Source organism: Bombina bombina, chromosome 10, assembly GCF_027579735.1.
Source record: "Bombina bombina isolate aBomBom1 chromosome 10, aBomBom1.pri, whole genome shotgun sequence".
Classification (NCBI taxonomy): domain Eukaryota; kingdom Metazoa; phylum Chordata; class Amphibia; order Anura; family Bombinatoridae; genus Bombina; species Bombina bombina.
Genome location: NC_069508.1, coordinates 192,511,631 through 192,526,741, shown reverse-complemented (window position 1 = coordinate 192,526,741; position 15,111 = coordinate 192,511,631).

The window sequence follows — 15,111 nt, the reverse complement described above, 5'->3', positions numbered from 1 at the left end:
GTGACTATGGAGGAGTCCACCCAGGAAAGGACAACCGTGACCAAAGGTTTCTCCTTAAGCGGTTCCGGGGACGAGGATAAACCACCCAAGGTCTACCCCCGACAGGACCTTAGGTGTGAGCGTTTCCCGGCCTCCTCCTAAAGGCCCTCTCCGCCGCGGAGAGACGCATGAATCCCAACTGCATCGGCTCAGCAGTACCTGGTGACTCGGGACCAGGAGGCATGGGAGGAGAGGGAGGCATGGGTGGGAACGAACACGTAGGAGACAACGGAACAGGAGGCTTCCGCAAGCGCTCCTTGAAAGAGGGCCTCTCTCTGAGTCTGATGTCAATTAGGATCAAAAAAGACACCAATACCTCGAGATCCTCTGGTAAATCTCTGGCAGCAACTTCGTCTTTAATCGCATCAGAGAGCCCATGAAAGAAGGCGGCAACAAGGGCTTCATTGTTCCAACCTACCTCTGCGGCAAGCGTACGGAACTCAATAGCATACTGAGCAACAGATCTTGTACCTTGCTGAATGGACATGAGTCGTTTAGCAGCAGAGGAGGAGCGAGCCAGAACATCAAATACCCTTCGAAAGGAGGCCACAAATTCAGGGTAATTTGAAATCACAGGTTTATTAGTCTCCCACAAGGGATTAGCCCAGGCAAGAGCTGTGCCAGAGAGTAACGAGATGAGAAATCCCACCTTAGCTCTGTCAGAGGGAAACGCCTGAGGTAACATCTCAAAGTAAATGCCCTCCTGGTTCAAAAACCCTCTGCACTGAATAGGATCGCCTCCATATCGCTGAGGTAGAGGTGCAGAACCGGACATGCTCCTGGTAGGCATAGGTGCAGCAGAGGAAACCGGAGCAGCCATAACTTGCGGGACACTTTGGTCCAAATGTGCAGTGCGAGTCAGCAGGGTTTGCAGGGCTAGTGCAAATTGATCCAAGCGGTGATCCTGTTCATCCATCCTGGAAATGATGGCAGGTAAAGGTGGATTATTAGCACCATCAGGATTCATGGCCTTTGCGTAATGTCAGGGTGCCAGGAATCAGACTGAGACGAGAAATGCAAAAATAATCACACCTTTATTAATAGCAAAAAATAATAAAAAGTCCACAAGTCAAATAACAAGCCAGTAATCAAAACCAGAGCTGGTAGTCAGACGAGCAGAGTCAGGAGCCAAAGCGAATAGTCAGACGAGCCGGAATCAGGAACAAAGAAAACAGCAGAGTCAGGAACAAGCCAGGGATCAGGAACCAGGAGGGACGTCAGGCAGCCAGGTAATACACAGGAGCTCTCACAAACAGGTCTGAGACAACGCAAAGGCAAAGCATACTGAACAGAGGCCCTTTAAATAATAAGTGATGACATCACAATTCTGAGACTGCATCCTGTCTCACATGGATGATGCACACCAGTCTGGCCATAAAAGGAAGCGGAGGAAATAAGCAGCATCCCCCACAATGCACTATAGTCAGGAAGAGAGGTGAGTAAAATGGCTGCCAGCAGCACATGGCAAACAAACAGGGAAAAACCCTGACACACACACACACGTATATATATATATATATATTATATATATCTATACACACACACACTAATTATTTTATATATATATATATATATATATACACACAGATATATTTTGTTTTATATGATGTTGATATATAAATTTAAAATTTGGGTGGCCAAACGTTTCTGGATCCTAAAGGAGCTGGCTCCAAGATTCTCAACAAATTTGCCAAGCCCCGTTTTAACGTATATTAAAGTGCTGTAAAAAATATATGTGCCTTTGGTGGATAAACCCTTTTTCTGTTGGAGTTGCTCCTTTCAATGAGTGAGCTGTACAGTACCAGAAATCACTTTCACAAACTCATGCACTTACTGTTATGTTTTCTTTAAATGTAAACCTTGTTTACTTAACCTTTTTTCGTACAAAAATAAAAATATGTGCTCTTTCTTATAATGTCCCTTTAAGTGATATTGGCCCAAAGGAATTCCACATATCATTAAAATTACCTTAACCACCTATTGTTTTGTGTAAAAGTTGTGCTTGCCCCACACTCCCTGAGTTACACCATTTGCATTTTAAAAACCTTTTAGCATCTCTAGGGAGTGTGGACAAAAGCCCAATTTTTACACAAAAGCAAAAATAGTTTACAAAATATTAGACTTATACCATCAATTTGGGAAAACAAACCATTTAGAAGAGCTTATGCCAAAGACGAGGAATCCATTTTTTAAAATTGAATTTCCCTTTTCCATTAATTGATTGATGACAATAAAACAAAAATATATTGTTTGGCAATGAGCTAAGCTTAGTGAGAGTGACTGTATGGCTTTACATTACAATAAAGTATATGTTTCACAAGCTTGTGATATGTACAGCAGACAATGGTATATTGTTGAGTTAGATTACATTGTTTATCTATGAGGACAATGGCAGCCACATAACCTATCATATGGGCATGACTGAATATGCAAAACTTTATTGCTTTACTGTACTAGTAGCATAAATTACTTGTTCTACAATTTACTTATAGAGATCTGCCAACTGCATATATGGTCATTTTACAAAAAGAAATCTACTATATAATACAATATCCTTCCCCCTTTTTAATTAATATTAGAATATTAATAGAATATTAAAAAAATTATGTTTTTGGAATGAATTTTCCAGTATTTGTCTCAAGGGAGTCAATTATAATTTGTTTTTAAAAAAACATGTTCACTATTTAATGAGAATGTCTTCATGGCAACAGGGAAAAATATGTTATCTTTTTCAACAGGCTGAATCTGAATATGTCTATTAGTCTAACTTTTTTCTCAATATTCTTTGAGAAGGAGATGATTCAGGAGATTTTTTTTTTCTATCTGTAAATAAATCTTTATGTCAACAAAATCAAGGTTTTAAAACTGTATTAGTGCTCACTCTTAAAGGGACAGTAAACATCCTGAGAGTTTAATATAAAATGTTTAGTAAAACAACTAAGTGCAGGGCTCTAGGGAGGAAGAGGAGGAGTCAGTGCATGAACAGGCTCCGTTCCCCTGCAGTTTCTCCAGAGGCGGTTGTTCGCGCCAGGAGCTCACCTTGTGTTGGGAAGAGAACAACTCATACCTGGGTTCTCTCAAAACTTGCAGCCAGTTATTAATTACACCCTGGCTATTCCTCCACAGCGTATGTTCCACCTACGCTGAATAAGATTTTTTTACTACCCGGAGCTGGACTTAGCTGGCTGTATGTACAAGCTCCTTAAAGGGTAAAGAAAGAACTGTTCTCCCCCCCCCCCTCACTCTGGATAGGAGAGAGGGGTGGACAGCCAGGCTTATTGGCACTAAACATTAAAAATTGACAGACAACACAGGATAAACCCCGCACTCACCCCAATGTCTAAAAACTAAAAAACTTTGCCCCAGTTAAACATCGTGCAGGAGAAATTAGGCTCCAGCTGGGAAGCCCACTGCTGATTGTGCTTTCCTTAGCCACCGCTGCTGCGAGTAAGGAGAGGCGGACATCCTGAGACACCTGAGATACTGTAATCAAGGAGAGACTATCTCAGCTGTAGCCTTACCGTGCTGGTGCAACGAGGTGAATACGTGAAGCTGACTGTGTCCGCTCCAGCATTTTTCTTTTCCTCTCTGCGGTCTGCTTACCTGGGAGCTTCTCACCGAGATTGAGTTCCAGACTGCCCTCCTCACCCACCGGTGCTGCGTGTGGGGAGTAGGCAGAAGTGTCCGATATATCTTCAGGACGGACCCTTCCGTACAGCTATCGATCTCTCCCTGATTCAGCGGTAAGGAATACTATCGTGGCGCCCGGTGTGGCCGCAGGAACAGAGTGAATAGCAGAGCGGGTCAATCGGAGCGACAGGAGACTGGGCAGCGTTAGCGCAAACATCAGTTACTGAACCCAGCAGGAGAAGAATTAAACCAGGGAGGAAATTGTCGCACTGATCTACCACTTCAGGGCTAAAGATAAAGTTCATCGTCATTGGATAGGTGAGTGCGGGACAAAGTTGGACTTTTTCTTTATATATCATATGTTAATCTTAACAAGACGGGATTTTTACATTTACTAGCATTCAAACTGGCGGTGACCAATTGCTGAGATCTATCGCATATATGCTAACATGGGAAGGTAAAAAAGAGAAAAAAAAAAAGTTGAAAAAGCAGAAAAACAGCTTACACCCCAGGCTTAGGGGACGACTAATTGGCAGCAAATCTGTTTGCAACAACAAAGACTTAATAAACAGGAGAGGAAAACAAGAACTTTATATACCTCCTGAATTTACTTTAAATGCCAGGAGCTGGTGTCCTATGATATATATATTTCCCTTCCTTGAATTATACCTCTGAAATTAAGGGTTTATTTTAATTGATATAGTTTTCTATATCTACAAGTTGAAAGGCTTCCCCTATATTTAGTAATTGTATGTGATCTCTGTAGCCTGAGTTTATCTTAACTGATATTATTAGATACAATGTTGCAAGCTACAGGAAGACAATTATACTAACAAAATTGGCAATTTTCTCTTGCTATAGCGATTTATAAGTTTAAAAGGGGAATAGTGAAACCCCGTGTAAATATCAGCTAAAATATTTTTCTTTTTTGTTCTTTCTCTCTTTTGTTGTTTTTTTTTTTTTTTCTGTTTTTTTTTTTTCCTGGTATATAATATAGGAAGAATTATTATTTATATATAAATAGTCCACCTAAAGAGGTCTCATAAGCATAAGGGAGGTCAATAACTTTTAAGATACTGGAATCAATATAGTGAATGGCAAAATACAGTCAGCTGTTATATGCGGTAAAGGTTGCTATTTAGGAGGGGTTAAAACGATAAGTACCTAGGAGTCTTTTGATATTTAGGCAATAGGTTGATATTCTTTATAAATTAAGTGATCAAAGGGCTATTGCAAAAGTATCTATTAACTTTTATAATAGTCCCTTTAAAGTGTGTCCAACCCTTGCAGCAAAAATTAATGCTGACATTCTCTATATGCTATCAGAAGCTACGTACAAGTACAAGGGAAACTTAAAACATTGATAGTGTTTTGATATTAACAACCTGAACAATAGCTGGGTATAAAGAATGCTATAAATTAATGTCTTCTCTGCTATTATAGTTTGTGAGGGTCTCTATAAATCTTAGAAAGTGGGTAGTTCTTGAACTAGAAAAGATAGATCAAAGGTTAATACGGACAATACTGAACTGTTATTTACCTTCTTCAATTGCTAATACCTCTAAATTCATTAAGTTTAATTAAGTATTAATCGCTGGGTTAGTAAAAGAGATATTCTAATTTAGGAATCACTGAAATTTTAGATTGGTGTTGAATGATATAATATACATACTACTGGAAATCAGAGGTTTAATTGTGATATAAGAACTAGTAAAAAACTTTATAACTGAAGTTCATTAAGTGCCATATTCTGGTCTTAAGCACATAGATAAATTAAATCACACTTCACATTGTAAATTTCTTTTTTTGGCCTCCTTTTTCTTTTTCTCTCTTTTTTTTTTCTTTTTTTTTTTTTTCTTTTCTTCTTTTCTCATCACCACCAGCACCTTGAACACTTCACTCTTTCACCACTATATTGGAACTAAACATTCCATCCTATTTTTCTTGTTACCCACATGGACAAATTCATCACTTCACCTTCAGTCACAAACAAATCTAAACCAGACATGACAAACAAACACAGGGAACGTAGAAACAAGAATCTTAGTGAAACTCCAGCAGAAATTCACTCTGAAAGTAATATCACAACCACTCAAAATCCTAAAACATCTCAGGAAACACAATCTCTAGTTTCCAGTATCTTAGAGGCAATTACGCCGAAATTCGAATCACTAAAATTAGAAATTAAACAAGATATAATAACCTTGACATCGGAAGTAAGACAATTTTCCAATAGACTCCAGGAGGCTGAACAGAGGATTTCAGACCTGGAGGACGTGACAAATACAGTCTTACCAAAGCTAGAAAGTACCCAGAATGATTTAACTAAAATCCAAAATAAACTTGATGAATTGGAAAATAGATCTAGACAAAATAATTTGAGAATTATTGGCATCCCAGAATCTAACCAACCTGAAGACCTCATGAAATTAATGACTTATATTCTGCCACAACTACTAAAGATTCCCCCACCCCAAGTGCCAATTATCATTGAAAGGGTCCACAGACTGGGGAGATTAGCTGACAGCGCGGGGGGTCCTGTGAGACCAAGACCAATTATTGCAAGATTTCTTAACTACTTAGATAAAGAAATGTACCTACAATCTTATCGCAAAAATCAACCAATACTTTATAATGACATTAGGGTCTTGCTCTTCCAGGATTTCTCTGCTGAAACATCTAGGAAACGAAGGGAACTCTCCCCAGTCTGTGGGCAAATGATTAATGCTGGATGGAAGGCTACTGTTATATATCCAGCCAAGCTTAAATTGACACTTGAGGGGCGCACCTTTCTCTTTGACTCAGTAACAGAGGCAGAGAAGAAACTTGCGGAGCATGGAATTAAAACAATTACGAGATAAGATGATTAAACACTCCAATGATTAAAGTTGAAATTATAAAGAATGCTGACAACACAAAAGGCCACAGGGTCTCGCCAATACCTAAGGCAGGGAGACAGAATATTGCAATTTTTTTCTTTTTATACACAGTTGATTGTAGACTTCACATATATTATATATATATATATATATATATTTTTTTTTTCTCTCCCCCTTTCTCCTTCTCTCCCCCCTCTCCCTCTCCTCCTTCCCGACCATCACTTCATATTATCTTTTAAGTTAAATAAAATAACATGAAAAACTCTATGAGGATTACCTCATGGAATGTAGGAGGCATAACTTCCCCTATAAAACGCAAAACAATACTGGCACATCTTAAAAAACTTAATACAACAATTGCCCTTCTACAAGAAACTCATTTAAACACTGAAGAGTCTACTAAGTTAAAATCTTCATGGGTCGCGGAAGCAATCTTCACTCCATCTGTGAAGAGGAAAAAAGGAGTGGCAATTCTTCTAGGGAAAGATTTAAAATATGAGATAATGTTATCTGTTAAAGATCCAGAAAGCAGGTATTTAATCCTCAAATTAAAAATCACTAACACGATATATACTATCTGCAACTTATATGCACCAAATATAATCGATACAAATTTCTGGGACACTCTCCAAACTAAAATTTTACAGGTGACAGAAGGTCATCTAATTGTGGCAGGTGACTTTAACATCGCACCCCAATACCCACTGGACAGGTTAAGGCGAGGTATACACATTCAAAAAACAAAAAAAGATAACTTGGAAAATAAAATATTTAAATCTAATCTTTCTACTCTTGCACTCAGAGATGTTTGGAGATCGCAGAATCCGGACACTAGAGGATTTACCTGCTATTCTAAAGCTTTTAAATCATTATCGAGGATTGATTTATTTTTAATAAATGATAGTCTATATAAAACAGGAGCAAAAGCCTTAAAGGGACATTATACGCTCATTTTTTCTTTGCATAAATGTTTTGTAGATGATCTATTTATATAGCCCATAAAGTTATTTTTTTAATTAATGTATAGTTTTGCTTATTTTTAAATAACATTGCTCTGATTTTCAGACTCCTAACCAAGCCCCAAAGTTTTATGCGAATACGCTCGACTACCTACTCCAGCTTGCTCCTGTTTGTGTAAAGGGTCTTTTCATATGCAAAAGAAGGGGGAGGGCGGGGAGTGTCTTATTTGCCACTTGCAGTGGGCTTTCCAGCTACCTTTTCAACAGAGGTAAACTGACAGCTTCTAAGTAAGTTTTTAAACAGTTTTATACTGAATTTTTATATCAGTATCTGTGCATCTTATTCTTTATAGTAGTGTCTATTACATGCAGTTATATGAAAATGAGTGTATACTGTCCCTTTAATATCCGAAATCTGCATCTCTGATCACGCCCCTATACAGTTAGACATCCCAAATATAAATAATCAGACACAAGCAATAGGTTTTTCATATCCAAAACATCTAAATAAAAATTTGAATTTTAGGAACTGGCTTAAGTCTAGGATAGAGGAGTATTTTCAACTGAATTTAGATTCAGTTGAAAATTTTTCGTTAGTCTGGGAAGCTGCAAAAGCAGTACTAAGAGGGGAGATAATTGCATATTCTGCTAGATTAAAAAAAAAAGATCAAATTAAAAGAGAGAGAAGTAACAGCAGCAGTAACAAACGCATACAACAGATACTTAAATTCCCCCACAAATGATAACTGGAATAGATACCTCGGAGTAAAGAAGGAACGCGACACATTTTTAATCTCACACACAACGCAATCAGAATTAAAATATCGAGCACAGCTATACAAATTCGGTAACAAATCAGGTAAGTTACTAGCAAAATTAATAAAAAATTCTAAAAGCTCATCAGTAATCGAATCTATATTAGATAGCGGGAAGCTACTAATTCAGCCAGAAGCAATCTCTGAGTCTTTTTATAATTATTAGAAAGCAATTTACTCCTCTCCTATTGTCAGGGCAGAGAATCAGGAAAAATTCTGGGAAGGTATGACCTTATTAAAGATCAGTCCTGAGCTTAATCTTAAAATTAATTCCCCTATTTTAGAATCAGAAATAAATCAAGCTATACAATCCCTAAAATTAGATAAAGCCCCCGGCCCAGACTTTCTCCCAAACGAAATCTATAAAAATTTAGCATCAACTTTTCTCCCACACAAAAATTATTTAACATCTATTATAAGGAGAGCTCTCAAATTCCCCCTAATTTTTTGGCATCACAGTCAATACTTATTCTTAAGCCAGGAAAAGATAAAAGTAAAAAAGAATCCTACAGACCAATCGCCCTCCTAAATACCGATTACAAACTATTTGCCTCTATTTTATCGAAAAGACTGCAAGAAGGACTAGCAGAATTAATACATAAAGATCAGGCAGGGTTTCTTTCCAATCGTAGTTCAGCGGCAAAAATCAGACAATTATTATTGACCATTGATTATTTTAAAAACACTGACAGCAATAACTTAAAAAATCACCCCGACGCAGCAGTACTAGCCATTGACGCTGAGAAAGCCTTTGATAGTGTTAACCACAACTATTTACTAGATTCATTGCAACAATTCGGGTTTAATGGGAACTTTTTAACTCTGGTTAATAATTTGTGCCTTCACTCAACGACTAGGTTAAATATTAATGGTATAAAAACGAGTATAATTAAACTAAATAGAGGTACTCAGCAGGGGTGTCCCTTATCACCCCTGCTCTTCAATATAGCAATTGAACCATTAGCTGTCAAATTAAGGCAACAACTTGAGGGCATAAAAATCCAAGGAAATATAACGAAATTGGCATTATATGCAGAGGACTTACTTCTATATATTTCAAATACCTCCTCAAATATTCCAAAACTTATTAAAATAATCGAGACATTCGGTAAAATCTCTGGGTATAAAGTTAATAATCTTAAATCAGAATTTCTATGGTTGAGGAAGACAGAACATTCCTTAATAGAGATCCCCTTCAAAATAGTTACAAACTCATTTAGATATCTTGGGATTAAGGTCTCTGCAGACCCTAAAGAATGGTATTCCCTGAACATTACCCCAATGTTTCGGCAGATTTTCACATACATGAGGAATTGGCAAAATCTACCTCTATCTATATCGGGACGAGTTGCACTTCTTAAGATGGTACTTTTGCCTAAAATGTTATACCTTTTACAAAATCTCCCCATCCTTTTAAGAGCATGTGATGTTAGGAAGTTCAACACGGTAGCCCGATATTTTTTGTGGCAATCTAAAAAACCAAGAATATCTCTCCTCAAATTATCATTTCCTAAACAATTTGCAGGCCTGGCATTTCCAGACTTGCATGCTTATAATTTAGTTTTTCTTGGTCGCATCGTTGTGGGATGGATTACAGAGACAGACTATTTTACAGATAACAATCTAGAATGTAATATAACTTACCCATTTTTACCTATAGCTATGATTCACTTACCATATAATTTAATTCCCAAGCAAGTTAAGTCACTTAAATCTATAAAAATTGGCAAACGGGTTGACTTAGATATTTCGATTCCTAAATTTCAAACATTTTTAGGAAACCCGGAATTCCAAGAAGGGATAAATCTCCTATTTTCAAGAAGTGGCATATTAAGGGTCTATACTTTGCATCACAACTTATAAACATAGCAGCAAGAAATATTAAATCTTTTGAGGAATTAAAATAAGAATTTCTATTAAATAACCAGGACTTCTTTGCATATCTGCAAGCCAGACACTATACCCAACAGTTAGTAAACTCTTTTTCTTGGAATTGGACTTGGAAAGCATTAGAGAACTGGCCAATAGTGGTCAAGGCTGGCCATCTCTCCATATCCACATGGTACTCACTGTTGACATCACACAAGGGTGGGGCCAACCTTGAACATATAGCCCAGAAATGGACTTCGCTCACCTCAGATAACATTGTTCAGAGCATGCAAATATCACGCTCCTTATCAATACTACACACCACAACATTAGCGGAAACATGGAGAGAGTCTCATATTAAATTGATCTACCTTACATATTACACGCCAGAAAAAGGATTTAGATGGCATAATAATTTTTTTTATAAATGCCCAAAATGCAGACTTTTAGCTGCAAACATAATTCATATGATCTGGACATGTCCCAAAATACAGCAATTTTGGCTGAAAATTGCAGCATTGGCTAGTAACTACACTCAAGACAACTCCTTTTAAATTTTCTTTAAATACTATACTCTTCTTAATGGATGAGAAATTACCCTTAAAAGAACTAAAGATAATTAATTTAGCCATCTTGGCGGCTAGAAATCTAATTCTTAAGAATTGGAAAAATAATTTCTCTTCAACAATTACGGAAGTTAAAAATTATCTCAAAAAACAATATGTTATTGAGCAATTGGCAACAGATTTAAATTCCGACCAAGAAATAACAACTTTTTTTAATAAGTGGTCAAAATTTATTAAAATATTCCCTCCTAATGAAATAGACCAATTGATTTTCCCATTCAGGAATACGGAGATAGTTTTATTGGGTGTCTGGTAGGAGGCCGGGAGGAGGAGAGGGACAGGATGGGAGCTTTTTCTTCTCCCCTTTTTTTTTTTTTCTTCTCTTCCCCTCTCTTTCTCACACTTATCCTGGCAATACCTCCCAATTATATATCTTAACCTTATAGGTTATTTTGCCTGCAAAACAGTAGTTGGCTTTTTGCCCTGTATAATTATTATATACCCTGCCTATACTAACAACAACATGCAATGTGTTATGGTGAAAGACTATTTTTATGTTTTAATTTTCATATGTTCTTATCTTCTTATGTGAAATCAACTCATATAGTATATGACTTTAGCTGAGTATATAAATATTCAATGATGTATATGATTAAAATCTTGTGTGATAAGTCAATTCACTAATTAATTGTTCTCCTTCTCTGTTTTGATACAAGCATATTATATCCCTCCTGCTGAATTGTCCTTACATCCCAGGAAGCCCAAAAGGGGCTTACAATAAATCGAGGGATATATATCTTGTACCTAACAGAGAGGGAAGGAAAAAGATAAAAATGGAAAAAACTAGGTGTTATATTTTCGTTTCTTCTTGTTAGGTACGCATACCATAGCTTTCTGTTGTAATTGAGCTTTAATTTAGCTTGTTTCAGAGCGCTATTAGCAAGAGCACTAGATGGCAGCAGTTTTATAATAATGTTATACATTAGAAAGAGCACTATATGGCAGCAGTTTTATAATTATGTTATACATTAGCAAGAGCACTATATGGCAGCAGTTTTATAATAATAGTTATATAGTGCCCCAAGCATGTGCATGCTACCTGTCTAGGCATCTCTTCAACAAAAAATACTTTTTAACTTTTTTTTTTAAATTGTATGCTCTGTCTGAATCATGAAAGAAACATTTTCTTTTTCGTGTCACTTTAATCAACTCCAATTTACTTTTTTTTTACTATTATCACTTTTGCTTTATTCTCTTTGTACCCTTTGTTGAAGGAGCTGCAATACACTGGGAGCTAGCTGAATACATATGTAAGCTAATAAAAGTGGCATATCTGTGCAAGGCATGCTTTTCAACAAATGATACTATGAGAACTAAGCAAATTAGATAATAGAAGTAAATTGCAAAGCAGTTTAAATAGTTTTTTTTTCTATCTCAATCCTGATGGGAAAAAAATGTGTTTCATGTCCCTTGAAGTATAACCCTACCCCATTTTAATTTAACGTTCAGCAACTAAATGGTTTTAAAAAGAAAATTAGCTCCTTAGAATATGTTGCTTTGCAATTCAACCCAGTTTTACAAATGATTTTTCTTTATGTTTTGGCACAAAAGCTGATTTGTAGAATTGCTTAAAGGGACACGGAGCCCAAAATGTTTCTTTCATGATTCAGATAGAGCAGCAATTTTAAGCAACTTTCTAGTTTACTCCTATTATCAATTTTACTTCATTCTCTTACTATCTTTATTTGAAAAAGAAGGCATCTAAGCTAAGGAGCCAGACAATTTTTGGTTCAGGATATGGACAGCACTTGTTTATTGGTGGGTGAATGCATCCACCAATCAGCAAGAACAACCCAGGTGATTCACCAAAAATGGGCCGGCATCGAAACTTACATTCTTGCTTTCAAATAAAGATACAAACAGAATGAAGAAAATTTGATAATGGGAGTAAATTAGAAAGTTGCTTAAAATTGGTGCTCTATCTGAATCATGAAAGAAACAATTTTGGGTTCATTGTCCCTTTAAATATATAATATATTTATACTCATATTTAGAAGTCACTTGTTTATATAACATATTAGAGTCAACAATATATTCTTAAATATTCATGTGATTGTATTGCATTTGTGTGTTTTAAATGTTTTAAAAAGGTTTTACATTGGGTCATTTTAGTTTTAAAGTCTACATAATGGCTACATTAAGGGCTAGATAACGAGTGGCGCTCTAAAGTGCAGCGTACAAGCGATAAGGGGTATTTTGCACATATTCTGAGCGTGACTTCAGAGCTCTGGTTAACTGTTACGCAAGAAAAAAAAGTGGCACAAAAAACTCCATCAAAAATACATTTAAAAGTACAGTTACACTCATAATCACACTGTCTGATTAAAATTATTTAAAAAAAAATGGTATAAAAGTTATAAGGGCTCAAAGATATGAGATATTTGAAAAAAAGGCTGCAAAGGGCTTAACATAGAGATACATAGATATACGTCTAAATATGTTTAGCAGTGTGTACATATGTATGTATGTGTTTATATATTTACTGTACTTATTCCAGCATTCTTTACTTACAGTATAATGTACTTTTTACTGTAAATACATGTTTCTCTATATATCTAGATATACCTATACCTGTATATCTATTCCTACAGATATATAGGCATAGATGTATAATTTACATGAACAGTATCAGAAATAAATAGAAATATATATATTTAATAATAATAATAATAATAATAATAATAATAATAATAATAAGTAAAAAAACATTCTATGTGAAGAACATAGGAATGCAAAATATGTATTTTGTGCATTGGGTTTCACAGTTTAGACTTGGTCAGGTTAATGCACATGAAGATTTAGTACACTTAAAGCGCGTTATTAAAATATTAAATATAACATTTAAAAAAATAATAAATTATTAAAAATTATTAAACATACTGGAAAAAAAGTTCTAAATTAACTTTAGAATATTTCAATGTTTTTGTACACCCATAAGAAGAGTGATATACACATATACTGTCCTCTCAATTTAATCTGTAAGAAGAAATGCAAATACATTTTTAAAAAAGCAAAGCCTTATATAAAGTAAAGCTCCTAAGCTTTCTGAACTTTGTGGGATGGTCCTGTTGCCCCTCCCACAAATTTGCCTTCCTGTTATATGTCTCGGTTTTGCCAAACCTCCAGATCAGTCTAACTCCGCCCCAGAGGTTCACCTGCCATTCTCCTACACTACCTGCCATGCTCCTACACTACCTGCCATGCTCCTACACTACCTGCCATGCTCCTACACTACACAGCTCTGCACCCAGTATACCATGTTTTAGGATGAAGAAACAACAGATTGTGCGGTGTGCATTAGGTCAGGGCTGGATTTATCATTATATAAATAAAATGCTGCTCATACTTACCTGGTTCTTCAGGTGATATAATCTTACAACGTACTACTTGGCTTTTTACAGTTTTGTGTGATGCACTTAGCTGCCAAGCAGCGCTGATCAGAGGCTGCACTTCAGGCTTTACAGCTATATAGATATAAATCCCCTGGGCACAGATATTCAAAACTTGTCTTACCTTGTTGTTCTTATTATCAAGTTTCAGTCACTGGTATTAGAGACTGAGAAACTATGGAGGGTGGAAGGGCACTGTCTGAGCCCAGAAGATAGGGTTGTTTTACAAGAGATGAGTGAATTAGGATTTGTATGGTACACTCCAGCATGAGAACAGAATACAAGTCAATGAGCCTGTGATTGGCTGACAGCTGTCACAAGATAAGGGGCAGGGATATAAAAAAAACACTTTAAAATTTGTTTAAAAATTGTCTGCTTGTTTGAAATGTATTATGCATTTGTTGATTATGCAACTCAACTGTATTTAATGTCCCTTTAAATGGACACTGTCTAATTTTGTTTCCCCAGCTGCAGAGTATGAAATGTATGGGCAATTGCTTATCTAGGTTTATTTTTATATTTAAAATATCATTTTTTTTCAAACACATGCTCATTCAAAAAAAATAAATAAAATATATATATATATATATATATATATATATATATATAAAAGAGGATTATACCCTGTATAAACATATTCAAATATTTCTTTGAATGAAGAAAGGTCTATTTTGATGTTGCAGATAACAGGAATTGCAACTAGACCTGATTGCTCGCTGTCCAGGATCATTAATTAAAAATAAATAAAATAAATAAAAAGAAAATACATTTCCTATGTAAAGTTATGTTAAACGTTCCCCTTTGTATAAATAGATTGATCATTAACCAAACAGAACATAACTTTTTAAACAAATTACTAATTTTCTTTTATTATAAAATTTGGCTTTGGTCAAGCCTGGGAGTTA